The following is a 14012-nucleotide window of genomic DNA, read 5'->3' as shown; positions in this document are numbered from 1 at the left end:
ATCCATCCTAATAATAAGAATCACAAAGAACACCAGATGTTACAAGCAGTGAAAAATCCACATGGTACCAGAAGTGTGTTCCTAAAAGTAAGCAGTTACTCAAGCGAATCTCAAAGTCAGCACCAAGTTACTGAACGTAAGATGGAAGGTCTGAAAAAACTAGAACACTTCAGGACAACAGGTAAACCAAGTCTAAACTGGAAAAATTTCACACAGCAATTTGTCATGTCAGATCCAGCTCCTGGTCAGCGTAAAATTGCGCTTCCCCTAAATTTAGTTGGACCGCTGAATTGTATAACTCATTCCACTTTGAGAATGAAATTGAGAAAAAGAATTATGATACAGAATCATAGAAATTTTGAATAAACATATTTTTTTTAAAAACAGGGGCTCTATATGCCCGATCGGCACAATACATCAAATACAATGTGGACCGTGCCCACCAGGATGCCCAAACAGTGGGGTTCATCACCATGCGCCGGGTCCAGGGGCTGATCGACAGGATGCTTGTCGCCCTATGAGCAACGGCCCATGGTAGGCCGATCTTCACAAACCGAAAGGGGTTCCACTTAATGAACGTGCAGCTGGTGTGTGACCATCAGCTGCGCATCATGTACATCTGCGCCCAATACCCAGGCAGTCTGCACGACGCCTTCAACCTGGTACACTTGACGGTTCCTGGCCTCTTTGAGGCACCCCCCACCCCCCGGCTGGGGGGTTGGCTCCCGGGTGACAGGGAGTATCCACTGCGGTCGTGGCTGATGACACCTATCCGGAGGCCTGTGGTAGTCTGTGTAGAGGTATTACGGTACCTGGTAATGCTGGAACATCATTGGTAGATATTGTATGTTCCTATTGGTCAAGCTGTATGGCAGCTCCGCCCTGCTAGGCGGGGTATAAGAGCCCGTGCCGCCCCAGCAGCCTTCATTCTGCACCTGAGCTGCTGGGGGAAACATCTAGCTTATTAAAGCCTTCAGTTGGACTACAACCTTGCTTTAGTGGTCTTGATCGTGCATCAATTTAATAAGCTAGATGTTGGGCGTTGACCTGGTTTACCGGGCAAATATAATGTCCTTTTAGCAGCTCTATTGCTGCATCGAAGTCTTCCGCGTCCTCGATGAGGGTGTAAATCTCCGGGCTCACCCTTGAGTGCAGGACTTGCATTTTCTGTTCTCCCGTGGGTGTGTTTTCGGCCGTTCAGAGATATCCTTTAAAACACGCCAGCCAGTGCTTGAAGATTGCCGCTGAGTTTGCCACCTGGGGGCTGAGTTGCAGACACTCCGGCTTGATTCGGAGCACCATCGTTTTAAATCTAGCTTATTAAATTGATGCACGATCAATGGTCTCCGGCGGCGAATGCGGCCCGCCACCAAAAACCCCTCCTCGGTCCCCGTGCGGCCCCCGGGTGCTGCCATCTTGTCCTGCGGACGCCACGTTCGATGGATGGGCGCCGCCATTTGTGCACCCCCAGCCATGTGCGACCAATGGGAGCCGCCATCTTGGATGGACTCCCAGGACCCCAGCTCGGCTGACCACACACTGCCCAAAAAGAACACTCCAACTGCTGAGATTAGCCTCGGTGACCCTGGATCAGACCCAGCCTCGAACACTCTCAACTGCTACAACAACTGTACAAATCAACGGGCACGCAACGTCCTGCTTAATCGACTCTGGGAGCATGGAGAGCTTCATACACCTCGACACGGTAAGGCGCTGTTCTCTCCTCGTCCACTCCGTTAATCAAAAAATCTCTCTGGCCTCCGGTTCCCACTCAGTGTGGATAAAGGGGTTTTGTGCAGCAAACCTCACAGTCCAGGGAAGGGAGTTTAAAAATTACGGGCTCTACGTCCTTCCCCACCTCTGCACGGCTACATTCCTAGGTTTAGACTTCCAGTGTAATCTCCAAAGTCTAACTTTCAAATTCGGTGGCCCTATACCCCCTCTCACTGTCTGCAGCCTCGCGACACTCAGTGTCGATCCGCCTTCCCTGTTTGCGAACCTCACCACGGATTGCAAACCCGTCGCCACCAGGAGCAGACGGTACAGTGCCCAGGATCGATCTTTATTAGGTCAGAGGTCCAAAGGCTGCTGAGGGAAGGAGTCATTGAGGCGAGCAACAGTCCCTGGAGAGCTCAAGTAGTAGTGGTAAAGACCGGGGAGAAGCATAGGATGGTCATTGACTACAGTCAGACCATCAACAGGTTTACGCAGCTGGACGTGTACCCTCTCCCCCGTATATCCGACCTGGTAAACAGGATCGCGCATTACAAGGTCTTCTCCACGGTGGGTCTTACGCCCGCCTACCACCAGCTCCCCATCCGCACTAGTGACCACAAATACACTGCCTTCGAGGCAGATGGGCGGCTCTATCACTCCTTAAGGGTTCCCTTCGGTGTCACCAACAGGGTCTCGGTCTTCCAGCGCGAGATGGACCGAATGGTTGATCGGTACGGTTTACGGGCAAAATTCCCGTATCTCGATAATGTTACCATCTGCGGCCACGACCAGCAGGACCATGACACCAACCTCCGAAAATTCCTCCAGACCGCAAAGATCCTTAACCTTACATACAACAAGGATAAATGCCTGTTTAGCACCGACCGCCTAGCTACGTAGTGCGAAATTGAGTTATAGGCCCTGACCCTGAACGCATGCGCCCCCTTATGGCGTTCCCCCTCCCTCACTGCTCCAAGGCCCTGAAGCGCTGCCTGGGGTTTTTCTCTTACTGTGTCCATTAGGTCCCCAACTATGCGGACAAGGCCCGTCCCCTGATCCAATCCACAGTTTTTCCCCTGTCGATAGAGGCCCGCCAGGCCTTCAGCCGCATCAAAGCTGACATTGCAAAGGCCACAATGCACGCCATCGATGAGTCCCTCCCCTTCCAGGTCGAGAACGATGCGTCTGACGTAGCTCTGGCGGCCACCCTCAACCAAGCGGGCAGACCCGTGGCCTTCTTCTCACGTACCCTCCATGCTTCCGAAATCCGCCACTCCTCAGTCGAAAAGGAGGCCCAGGCCATAGTAGAAGCTGCGCGACATTGGAGGCATTACCTGGCCGGCAGGAGATTCACTCTCCTCACTGACCAACGGTCGGTTGCTTTCATGTTCGATAATGCACTGCGGGGCAAGATAAAAAATGATAAGATCTTGCGGTGGAGGATCGAACTCTCCACCTACAACTTTGAGATCTTGTATCGTCCCGGGAAGCTAAACGAGCCTCCTGATGCCCTGTCCTGCGGAACATGTGCCACCGCATAAGTGGACCACCTCCGAGCCCTCCACGAGGACCTCTGCCACCCGGGGGTCACTCGCTTTTTCGACTTTATCAAGACCCGCAACCTGCCCTACTCTATCGAGGTCAGGAGAGCCACCAGGGACTGCCAAATCTGCGCGGAGTGCAAACCGCATTTCTACCGACCAGAGAAACCTGATAAAGGCTTCCCGTCCCTTTGAACGCGTCAGCATGGACTTCAAAGGCCCCCTCCCCTCCACCGACCGCAACACATACTTCCTGAACATGATTGATGAGTACTCCCGGTTCCCATTTGCCATCCCCTGCCCCGACATAACCGCAACCACCGTCATCAAGGCCCTCCCATTGCCTTTTTGCACTGTTCGGGTTCCATGCTTACATACATAGTGATAGGGGGTCCTCCTTTATGAGCGACGAACTGTGTCAATTCCTGCTCAGCAAGGGCATTGCCTCGAGCAGGACGACCAGTTACAACCCCCGGGGTAACGGACAGGTAGAGAGAGAGAACGGAACGGTCTGGAAGACTGTCCTACTGGCCCTATGATCCAGGAATCTCCCAGTCTCCCGCTGGTAGGAAGTCCTCCCGGATGCCCTCCACTCCATCCGGTCACTACTTTGTACCACAACTAACCAAACACCTCACGAACATCTCCTTGTCTTCCCCAGGAAGTCCTCCTCTGGGACCTCGCTCCCGACCTGGCTGGCAGCTCCCGGACCCATCCTGCTCCAAAAACAGGTGCGGGCGCACAAGTCGGACCCGTTGGTCGAGAGGGTTCATCTTCTCCACGTTAACCCGCAGTACGCCTACGACAGCCGACAAGATACGGTCTCCCTACGAGACCTGGCGCCCGCCGGAGCCCCACGCACACCCCAGCCACCAGTACCACCCTCCCTCCCACCAGTGCACCTTACAGGAGGGTCGGTCCTTCCGCCGGCCCCATCTAGGCCCCCCCACCCACCGACGCACCCCGCAGGCGCTCCCTTCCCAGGTCAACCGTTTTCCCCACCAGCGCCATCTAGGGGTGTCGAAGCTGCCACAGAGATCGAGGCCACGCTCCCGGAGTCACAGACGCCCGAGCCTCCACCAGAGTCACCACCGAAGCTTCGACGATCACAGAGGACGACCAGGGCCCCCGATCGACTGATTGCTTCATTTTAAAGTGTATAGTTAATTATGAATCATAAATTGTAAATAGAATTGTAAATAGTTACAAAACGCTGTACGGAGGTATTACGGCTCCTTCATAACTATAATTTCTACCACGTTACCAAGCTGTAATGTCAGGCCACACCCCCCGCCGGACTCTTTTTTAACAGGGGATGAATGTGGTAATCTGTGTAGAGGTATTACGATACCTGGTGATGCTGGAACACCATTGGTAGATATTGTATGTCCCCATTGGTCAAGCTGTAAGTAGTTCCGCCCTGCTATGCGGGGTATAAGAGCCTGTGCCGCCCCAGCAGCCTTCATTCTGTACCTGAGCTACTGGGGAAAACATCTAGCTTATTAAAGCCTTCAGTTGGACTACAACCTCGCTTTAGTGGTCATTGATCATGCATCAAGGCCACAGGCTGATGCGGAGACGCAGCGACCATGGGTGTGATCGAGTGGTGCTTCGGCATCGTGAAGATGTGGTCCAGGTGCCCGGACCACTCTGGAGCAACCCTCCAGTATAGCGCTTGGAGGGTCGCCCACATCGTGGTGGCTTGGTGCATCATCAACAACATCGCACAGCAGAGAGGCGACATGCTTTAGTAGGAGGATGAACGCCAGTCCTCATCTGATGAGGAGGATGCGGAGGAGGACGAGGATGGGCAGGACATGGGGCCCAGGCAGGCATGGGACACCACACAGTGTGTGCACCAGGGCCAATGCACACAAGATTCTCTGATCACCTCCAGGTTCACCAACTAGAGGAGGGGGGTCTAGCCAGGGACACGAACACCGCATCACACCACCACGCCCACCGCCTGCAACCCCCTCCATGATACATACCTGTGTGGAGGGTGTTTGGGTAGGACACTGGAGCGGTGAGCGCTGGCTGTGGGTTTGTGCCACATCAGCCACTGACCGCCATCTTCCTCTGGGACTGGGCCATCTCTCTCTGGGTCTGTGCCACATTGACCAGCGCATGGGAGATGCTGCCAACGCGCTCAGCCATGGCCCGCTGTGACTAGGCCATGCTCAGGAGCGCTGAAGCAATGTCCAGGTGGCCGTGACACATGGCTGCTTTTGATAGGGCTGCCCTGCCCAGGGCCTCAGCCACCGACTGCACAGAGTCCCCCAGGCCTTGGACATTTTGATCCATGGCCGAAACCTTCACTACCAATGCCTCCACCGTGGACACAACCCGTGCGATGTTTACCTGGGTGACACGCATCGTTGGCACTACCTCCAGGCCCTGCACGTGGTTGGACCCCTCCAATTGCACCTGCAGATGCTAGATACTCGCTGACAACCCCTCATGTAGTCCCTGGCTCTGCGACTGCATCTCCACAATCGATGGGACCATCCGTTCCAGAAGCCCGAAACCCATCTGGACAGCAGTTAGTCCCTGGGGTCAGCTTGCTCTCCTACCATCCGCCTCTCAGGAGTTCCTACCACCGCCTGCTATTCCAGAGCTTGTGTGTGGTGCGCACCGAATCGTGTCCCAGGAGCCTATTCACTAACATGCCCAACCGGGTTGAGTGTCTCTGGGATGGTGGAGGGTGTTGGAGACAGCCGTGAAAGGGAAATCTGTGTCATATCCGGATTCGAGCTCCGGTGTGTTCTGGAATTCGGTTTGAGGCCTTCCATCCGTGTCAGTGTCGTCCTCGTCGCTGGTCAACACCTGGGTTTCTGTCTGTGGCTGGGGTCCGTGGCGGGGGTCACCAGAAGGGCCTGTCCATCACCAGCAACTCCTGTAAGATATGAGCCAAGACGGATGATTGTATCACAGGCCGGGTGGGAGGGGGGGTGATGGAAGTGTGTTGGGTGGGGTGGGGTGTTGGGGAAGGGGAGGGAAGTTTATGGGTGGTGGTGGTGGAGCAAGGGTGTAGGGTGTGAATGTTGTATGGGTGAGCTGGTGTGCGGGAGGTGGTGGGGTAGTGATGGATGTATGGGTGGTGGTTGGGTGGTGGTTGGGTGGTTGGGTGGTGGTGGGGGGGTGGTGGTGGTGACACACGCTCCATTGGGAACCGTAAGTCAGCAGGGTCTCATTTCCACGCCCGTTGATGACCTCCATACCGGCGATTGCCCTTTTCTTGGTCCACCAACCATGTCTGCTCTGCTGCGGTAAGGGGCCGCAGGTCCGACGGTTCCCCCCCAGCCTTCCCGTTCTCGGCGGTTTTGAGCAGTCTTCTCCTGGTGGGACAGCGGGCAAAGGGTGGGTGGGGGGGCAAGGAGAGAGGGGGGAGCAGAAAACGCAGAGTTAGACAGTCCGATGCATGCAGTTGAGGGGGTGGGTGGCTTCAGCGGCCATGATAGCCGATATGGGTGCTGACATGTGGTGCAGGGTGGGGTTCGGTGGGGGGGGGGGGGGGGGGAGGGGGAGAGGCGGGGGTAGGGTTACGGTATGTGGGATGCGGGTTGGTGCTAGGAGCACAATGCTGCCTACTCACATTGGCCGCCCTGAGGAGGTTGTGCAGTGTCTTCCAGCACTGCTGGCCAATTGGACGGTATTGCCCATGGCGCTGACCACCTCTGCCACCTGAGTCCAGGCCTGGCGTACGGCGGTCGCTGGCAGCCTTCTTCCTGCCCGGGGTACAGGGTTGCGTCTCCTCCATGGCATCTTGCAGGGTCTCCAGTTCCGTGTCAGTGAATCTCAGGGCCATGCCCTCTTGTTGGCTGGATGATGTGTGTGGGGAGTGAAGTGTGTATAAGCGGCTGCAGCTTATCAGCCACCTGAGTGCCAATCCCAGACCCGGTGAATCCGGCCCCATTTCTCATTGGAATCGATTGTTTTCCTCATGGCGCCAGTGCTAACCCCATTTATTTCATTTTTAAGGCGTTAGTCACCATCTGTTGTTAGGAGGTTTAGATTAGTTTTAGTGTTTCAGTTAGACATAGAATTTACAGTGCAGAAGGAGGCCATTCCACCCATCGAGTCTGCGCCAGCCCTTGGAAAGAGCCCCCACCCAAGCCCACACTTCCGTCTCATACCCAGAACCCAGCAACCCCACCAAACCCCTTTGGACACTAAGGGGCAATTTAGCATGGCCAATCCCCCTAACCTGCACGCCTTTGGACTGTGGGAGGAAGCACCCGGAGGAAACCCATGCAGACACAAGGAGAACATGCAGACTACGCACAGACAGTGACCCAAGCCGGGAATTAAACCTGGGACCCTGGAGCCATGAAGCGACAGTGCTAACCACAGTGCTACCGTGCCGCCCAAGTAGGTCCTGTGTGTTTTTCTCTTTTTTTTTTCATTGTGATGTTTTGGTTTTTTTTTGCTCTTTTTGCTTGTTTATTTGTATTGATTATTATGAAAAAAAATTGAATAAACTTCTATTTTTTTAAATTGATACAGAAGAACAGTTACGTTACCTGACAAGGTGGGAGCAGGTGTGGAACCGGGGGCTGAATGTAGATATACACCCCTGGATATGAATAATCTCTCATGTACTCATCGCAGTGCAGCTAGTGTTAGCATTAGCATGGGAAACTATAGGATGTTGTGCATTTCAGAGGAAAGCCCTTAAACATCAAACCAAAATAATGTTAAAGGAACAACAATGGCTGCAGGGACAGGACGCAATATTAATGTAATAGGGTGCCAGCCTTTCGTCTTGGTAACCACGCATCACCAGAAAGGCAGGAGTCTCGGACATTAAGAAGCTTCAAACCTGGGGAGAGGCCTGGGCGATGCCACGGCCCCGAGAGCTTATTTGGGTCGGTACCCTGGAGCCCGCAGCTGGGATTCTCTGGCCCGCTGCAGCTGAGTGAAGTTTTGACCGAGCGTCAAATTTTCTGTTCTCACTGGCAGTGATGGTCGGATGAACGAGACCCAGAGAATTCCGTCCACTCTCAGTATTGAAATTTTATAACAGAATCTTTTTCGGATCTTTCAGCAAAGAAAGTTCTAGATTTCACTACCTTCTGTGTGAAAAGTGCGACCTGATTTTATGCCAGAATAATCCAGCTCTAATTTTAAAATTGTCCTCTCTTGTTCTGGGTTCCAGCACCAGAGGAAATAATTTATTTGCATCCCTCTAAAGCATGAAATACTTGCCTCAGCAGGAGCAAACAAAGGATCGCTCAACTGATTCCTGGGATGAGAGGATTGTTGTATGAGGAACGATTGGGTAGACTAGGCCTACATTCCCTCCAGGTGAAAAGAATGAGGTGATCTCATTGAAGCGTATCAATTTTTTAAGGGAATGTATAGGTGATGGGAGGTTGCTTTCCCTATGTGTGCTGTATAGAACCATGGGGGCCAGAGACTCAAAACAAGAAATCTGCTATTCAAAGGCGGTGTGTTGAAATTTCTCTACCCCAGATGGCAGTAGGTACTGAGTTGTTGAGTATATTCAAGACCAATTGATAGAATCTTTGGAGGCTAAGGGAGTCAAAAAATGTGAGTATAGAGTGGCAAATTGTCATTGAGGTAGAAGATTAACCATGATCTTATTGAATGCTAGTAGATGTCCATGGATTGAATAGTCTACTCCTCCTTCTATTTATATTCTTATTTAACCAATCAAATGCATTTATTGTTTAAACATCTCAAGTCGATCATTCCTCAAGCTTCTGAACTAAGGAAAATTTGTCAAGTTTATACAGTCTGTCTTCAGGATGTAACCATTTATACTCTTGTATCATTCTGTTGAATCTATAATATACTATCTCCAAGGCTAACGTACTCTGCCTTCAGTGTGGTACCAGAATTGAACACAGTACTCCAGGTAGCTTTGATCAAGGCTTTAAACAATTGAAGCATTATTTCTTTCCTTTTGTATTTTAGTTTCCTTGAAATAAAGTTGATCCTTCCATTAGCCTTTTGCATTCATTTTTGTACCTGAGTGTGAGCACTTTGGGATTTAGATGTGCCCGTACATAAATGACATTGTTCCTCCACGGTTCTCAAATTTAATAAAGAATTCTGAGTATTTCTTGTAACTAAAAGGGATGATATTATACTTCCCACAGTGAAGTCCCATCTACCAGGAGCGGAATTCTCCGGTCCGCCAGCCACATTTTCCGGTGCGGAGCTCCCCTGCCGGCAGTGGGACCTCTGTTCTCGCAGCCGGCCAATGGACCATCTCACCCTGTCGGGAAACCTGCGGGCATGGGTGTGCTGCCAGCGGACCAGAGGATCCTGCCGACAGGGAATTCCGCTGCATATTTTTTTCCACTCACTTAATCTGCCTGCCCCATTCTAACTTCCTGCACCCATCTAAACTTCTTAACATAGTGCCATCTGCAAATTGAATATAAAACTCTCTGTTCCTTCATCCAAGTCGTTAACATCTATTGTGAAATTCTGAGACCTCAGTACAGATTCCTGGGGAACATCACTTGTCACATCCAACAATCAAAGTACATTCTCTTTATCTCTACTCTGACTCCTACTCCCAACTAATTATCAGCCCACGTCATGCACTTACTTTCAATTCAGCATGCTTTTAATTTTTGCCAGCAGTATCTTGTATTGAACTTAAATATAATCTGGAAGCCCATACATACATTCATAGTTACTTTGCCATTCACTCTGTCAGTGACCTCCTCAAAAGATCTAACAGGATTCCTAACTTGTCTTTCACAAATCCATGCCAACTCTCCTTAATCAGCTCAGACTTGTCTAAGTACTCAACCACTCTATCCATAATAGTTCCCAGTAACTTTCCTAAAACTGATGTTAAGGTGACAAGTCAGTAATTACCTTCAGTAATGGATTGGCATTTGCAATTTTTCGAACCAAAGGTACAATTTCTGAATCTAAGAGAGCATGGAAAATTGTGGCTCTGTAATTTGCTCACTTTTCCGTCTACTTTCCTGGGGTGGATACCAGCAGATCCTGGAGATTTGACTATTTTAAGTCCCATTTCTGTATCCACCAACTGATAAAGAACTTAATACATAATTGTGATATGTGTATAAGTATTTATATATATATATTGAATACATGGAATAGATATTAGATTGTTAAATCTTCAAAGCAAGATGATAAATGGTTTAAAATTCACATATGGTTTACCTATTTAATAACTTTTCTGTATCCAGTTACTCTTTCCTAATATTTATGGTGGTATATTGAGAGCAGTCATAGGCAATTGTGTTAAGGTATATGTGATGAATGATAACTGTATAACTGTAACTTTAATGTGATGATCCCTTTAAGAGCGGGTTTGGAACCCTGGGGGACTCCACCTCCAGCTCTGCCCCCCCACCTCCAGCTCTGCCCCCCCCCCCCCCCCCCCCCAGGGAACTGTATATAAGGTAATGTTCAGTGGGCAGCGTGCAGTGAGCACACTTCTCGGCAGCTGTCTGGTTCTCTGCTAATTAAAGCCTTTGAATTGTCAATCTCCTCTCTCGAGTTGTAATTGAGGGTATCTCAATTTAATTAGCAGAATACTTTGTGATGGACAGCGGACTAAAGCCGGAGAAGCTCAATCTGGGCGCTCGGTCGCCGGAAGCCACTGAAATGTTTAAATACTGGCTCCGGTGTTTTGAACTCCTCAGAGACTTCAGTAGATGGACCTCGCAAGCTGAGCTTACTACATGCTCGGGTGGGCCAAAGACTCTCCTCCGTGATCGAGAAGGCTACGACGTACGAAACAGCGGTCGAAATCCTACAGAAGCGCTTCGTTAAGCCGATAAACGAGGTACACGCCCGACATTTGCTCTCTACCTTCCGCCAGCTTTCCGGGGAAACGTTGGACGAATACTTGGAAAGACTCACCGCACGCGCCAGGAACTGCGATCATAAAGAGGTGACGGCATAAGTCCATATGAACTTACATATTCGTGATGCGTTCCTGTCCGGTATCCGATCCACATACATCAGGCAGCGGCTCCTAGAAGACGGAGCAAGGGACCTCCAAGGCACGGTAACGCTCGCCTCTTCTCTGGAAGCGGCTCACGTACTCCGCACGTACTCCGCGGACCTTGCGAACCCCTCTCGATTCCCTCCAGACTCGACCACGCTACAGGCCTGCACCGCGCGGTGACCCGCTCACACCGAGGGCATACCGTGCTATTTCTGTGGGCAAGGCCAACACCCACGCCTGCGTTGCCCAGCTTGCTCCGCTATCTGCAACGACTGCGGAAAGAAGGGGCACTTCGCAAAGGTCTGCCTGGCTGGGCTCAAAGGCCAGAAACAAAAGTCTCATCGGGCCCAGAAACCGAACCCCCGGGCCCACAAGCCCCGCATTGCGGCTGCGCGCCGGCCGGACACGCCCACTTCTGACGCGTCATCGGCCTCGTGCGAGTCATGGGGCGGCCATCTTCAAAATCCGACATGTGCGACCGACGGCGGCGGCCATTTTGTGACTCCTGGTGGCCATTTTGTGAGTCCGACTCAACCAAGGACTCTGACTACCCACAACTGGGAGCGATCACTCTCGATCAATCACAGCCGAAGCAACTGCAGAATTCAATGATGCAGGTCCAAATCAACGGTCGCGACACCCTCTACCTATTTGACTCCGGCAGCACGGAGAGCTTTGTTCACCCAGACACGGTAAGACACTGCTCCTTGCGCACCTATCCCGCCTCCCAAACTTTCGCCCTCGCATCTGGGTCTCATTCGGTCCAAATCACGGGTTATTGTGTCGCGAACCTCGCTATTCAAGGCACCAAATACGCCCGTTTTAAACTTTATACCCTCCCTCACCTCTGCGCCCCCCTGCTGCTCGGTCTTGACTTTCAGTGCAGCCACTGAAGCCTGACCCTGGAGTTCGGCGGACACCTGCCCCTGCACACGGTATGTAGCCTGGCGACACTCAAAGTTGCGCCACCCCCCCTCTTCGCATACCTCACTCCCGACTGTAAGTCCGTCACCACCAGGAGTCGGCGGTACAGTGCCCAAGACATGACTTTCATCAAGTCAGAGGTTCAGCGACTACTAAAAGAAGGTGTCATAAAGGCTAGCAACAGCCCTTGGAGAGCACAAGTATTGGTAGTCCGGTCTGGGGAAAACAACGAATGGTGGTGGACTATAGTCAGACCATAAACCGTTTTACGCAACTCGATGCGTACCCACTTCCCCGCATAGCAGAAATGGCGAACCAAATCGCCCAGTATCAGATATTCTCCACGGTCGATCTAAAATCCGCCTATCATCAGCTCCCTATCCGCCCGGAGGACCGCCCCTACACGGCCTTCGAAGCAGCCGGTCGGCTTTTTCACTTCCTCAGGGTCCCTTTTGGCGTCACAAACGCCATTTTTCAAAGGGCGATGGATCAAATGGTGGACCAGTACGGCTTACGGGCTATATACCCGTACTTGGACAACGTCACCATCTGCGGCCATGACCAGCAAGACCACGATGCAAACCTGAGGAAGTTCCTCCAGAACGCCCGGGCCCTCAATCTGACATACAACAAAGAGAAATGCGTGTTCCACACAACCCGACTAGCCATCCTCGGCTACGTCGTGGAAAACGGGGTCCTAGGCCCAGACCCCGACTGCATGCGCCCCCTTAAGGAACTTCCCCTCCCCCGTAGCCTCAAGGCACTCAAACGGTGCTTGGGGCTCTTTTCCTATTATGCCCAGTGGGTCCCCAGATATGCGGACAAAACCCGACCACTCATTAAAACCACGGTTTTCCCCTGCCGGTTGAGACTCAGTCGGCCTTCAGTCATATCAAGGCCGATATCATCAAGGCCGCCATGCACGCAGTGGACGAAACCATCTCCTTCCAAGTAGAAAGCGATGCATCAGACGTCGCCCTGGCTGCTACCCTCAAACAGGCGGGCAGACCAGTAGCATTTTTCTCCCAAACCCTCACCGCTTCGGAAATCCGGCACTCTGCAGTCGAGAAGGAGGCACAAGCCATAGTGGAGGCCGTGAGGCACTGGAGGCACTATCTAGCTGGTAGGACGTTCGCCCTCGTCACCGACCAATGGTCGGTCACCTTTATGTTTGATAACGCACAATGGGGCAAAATAAAGAATGATAAAATTCTGAGGCGGAGGATAGAACTCTCCACCTATACGTATGATATTACGTATCGTCCGGGGAAGCTCAACGAGTCCCCAGATGCCCTGTCCCGCGGCACGTGCGCCAACGTGCAGAAAGACCGCCTGAGGGCCATCCACGATGACCTCTGTCACCCGGGGGTCACCCGGCTTGCTCACTTCATCAAGTCCCAAAACCTACCTTACTCCACCGAGGAGGTCAAGGCCATGAGCAAGGCTTGCTAGATCTGTGCGGAGTGCAAACTGCACTTCTACCAACCAGACAAGGCTTGCCTGGTAAAGGCCTCTGGGCCCTTTGAGCGACTAAGCGTGGACTTCAAAGGGCCCCTCCCATCCATCAACCGGAACAGTTATTTCCTCACTGTCATCGATGAATTCTCCCGCTTCCTATTCGCTGTCCCCGCCCCGATATGACCTCGGCCTCCGTAATCAAGGCACAGCACAGCATCTTCATCCTGTTTGGTTTCCCCGCTTATATCCACAGCGACCGGGGTACATCGTTCATGAGCGATGAGCTGCGTCGATATCTTCTCAACAAGGGCATCGCCTTGAGCAGAACGACCAGCTATAACCCGCGGGGAAACGGGCAGGTGGAGAGGGAGAACGCGACAGTTTGGAAGGCTGTCCTTCTAGCCCTA

This window comes from Scyliorhinus torazame, chromosome 10 (assembly GCF_047496885.1).
Source record: "Scyliorhinus torazame isolate Kashiwa2021f chromosome 10, sScyTor2.1, whole genome shotgun sequence".
Classification (NCBI taxonomy): Eukaryota; Metazoa; Chordata; class Chondrichthyes; order Carcharhiniformes; family Scyliorhinidae; genus Scyliorhinus; species Scyliorhinus torazame.
The sequence above is the reverse complement of the archived record's forward strand: the minus strand, read 5'-3'. Positions refer to the sequence as shown.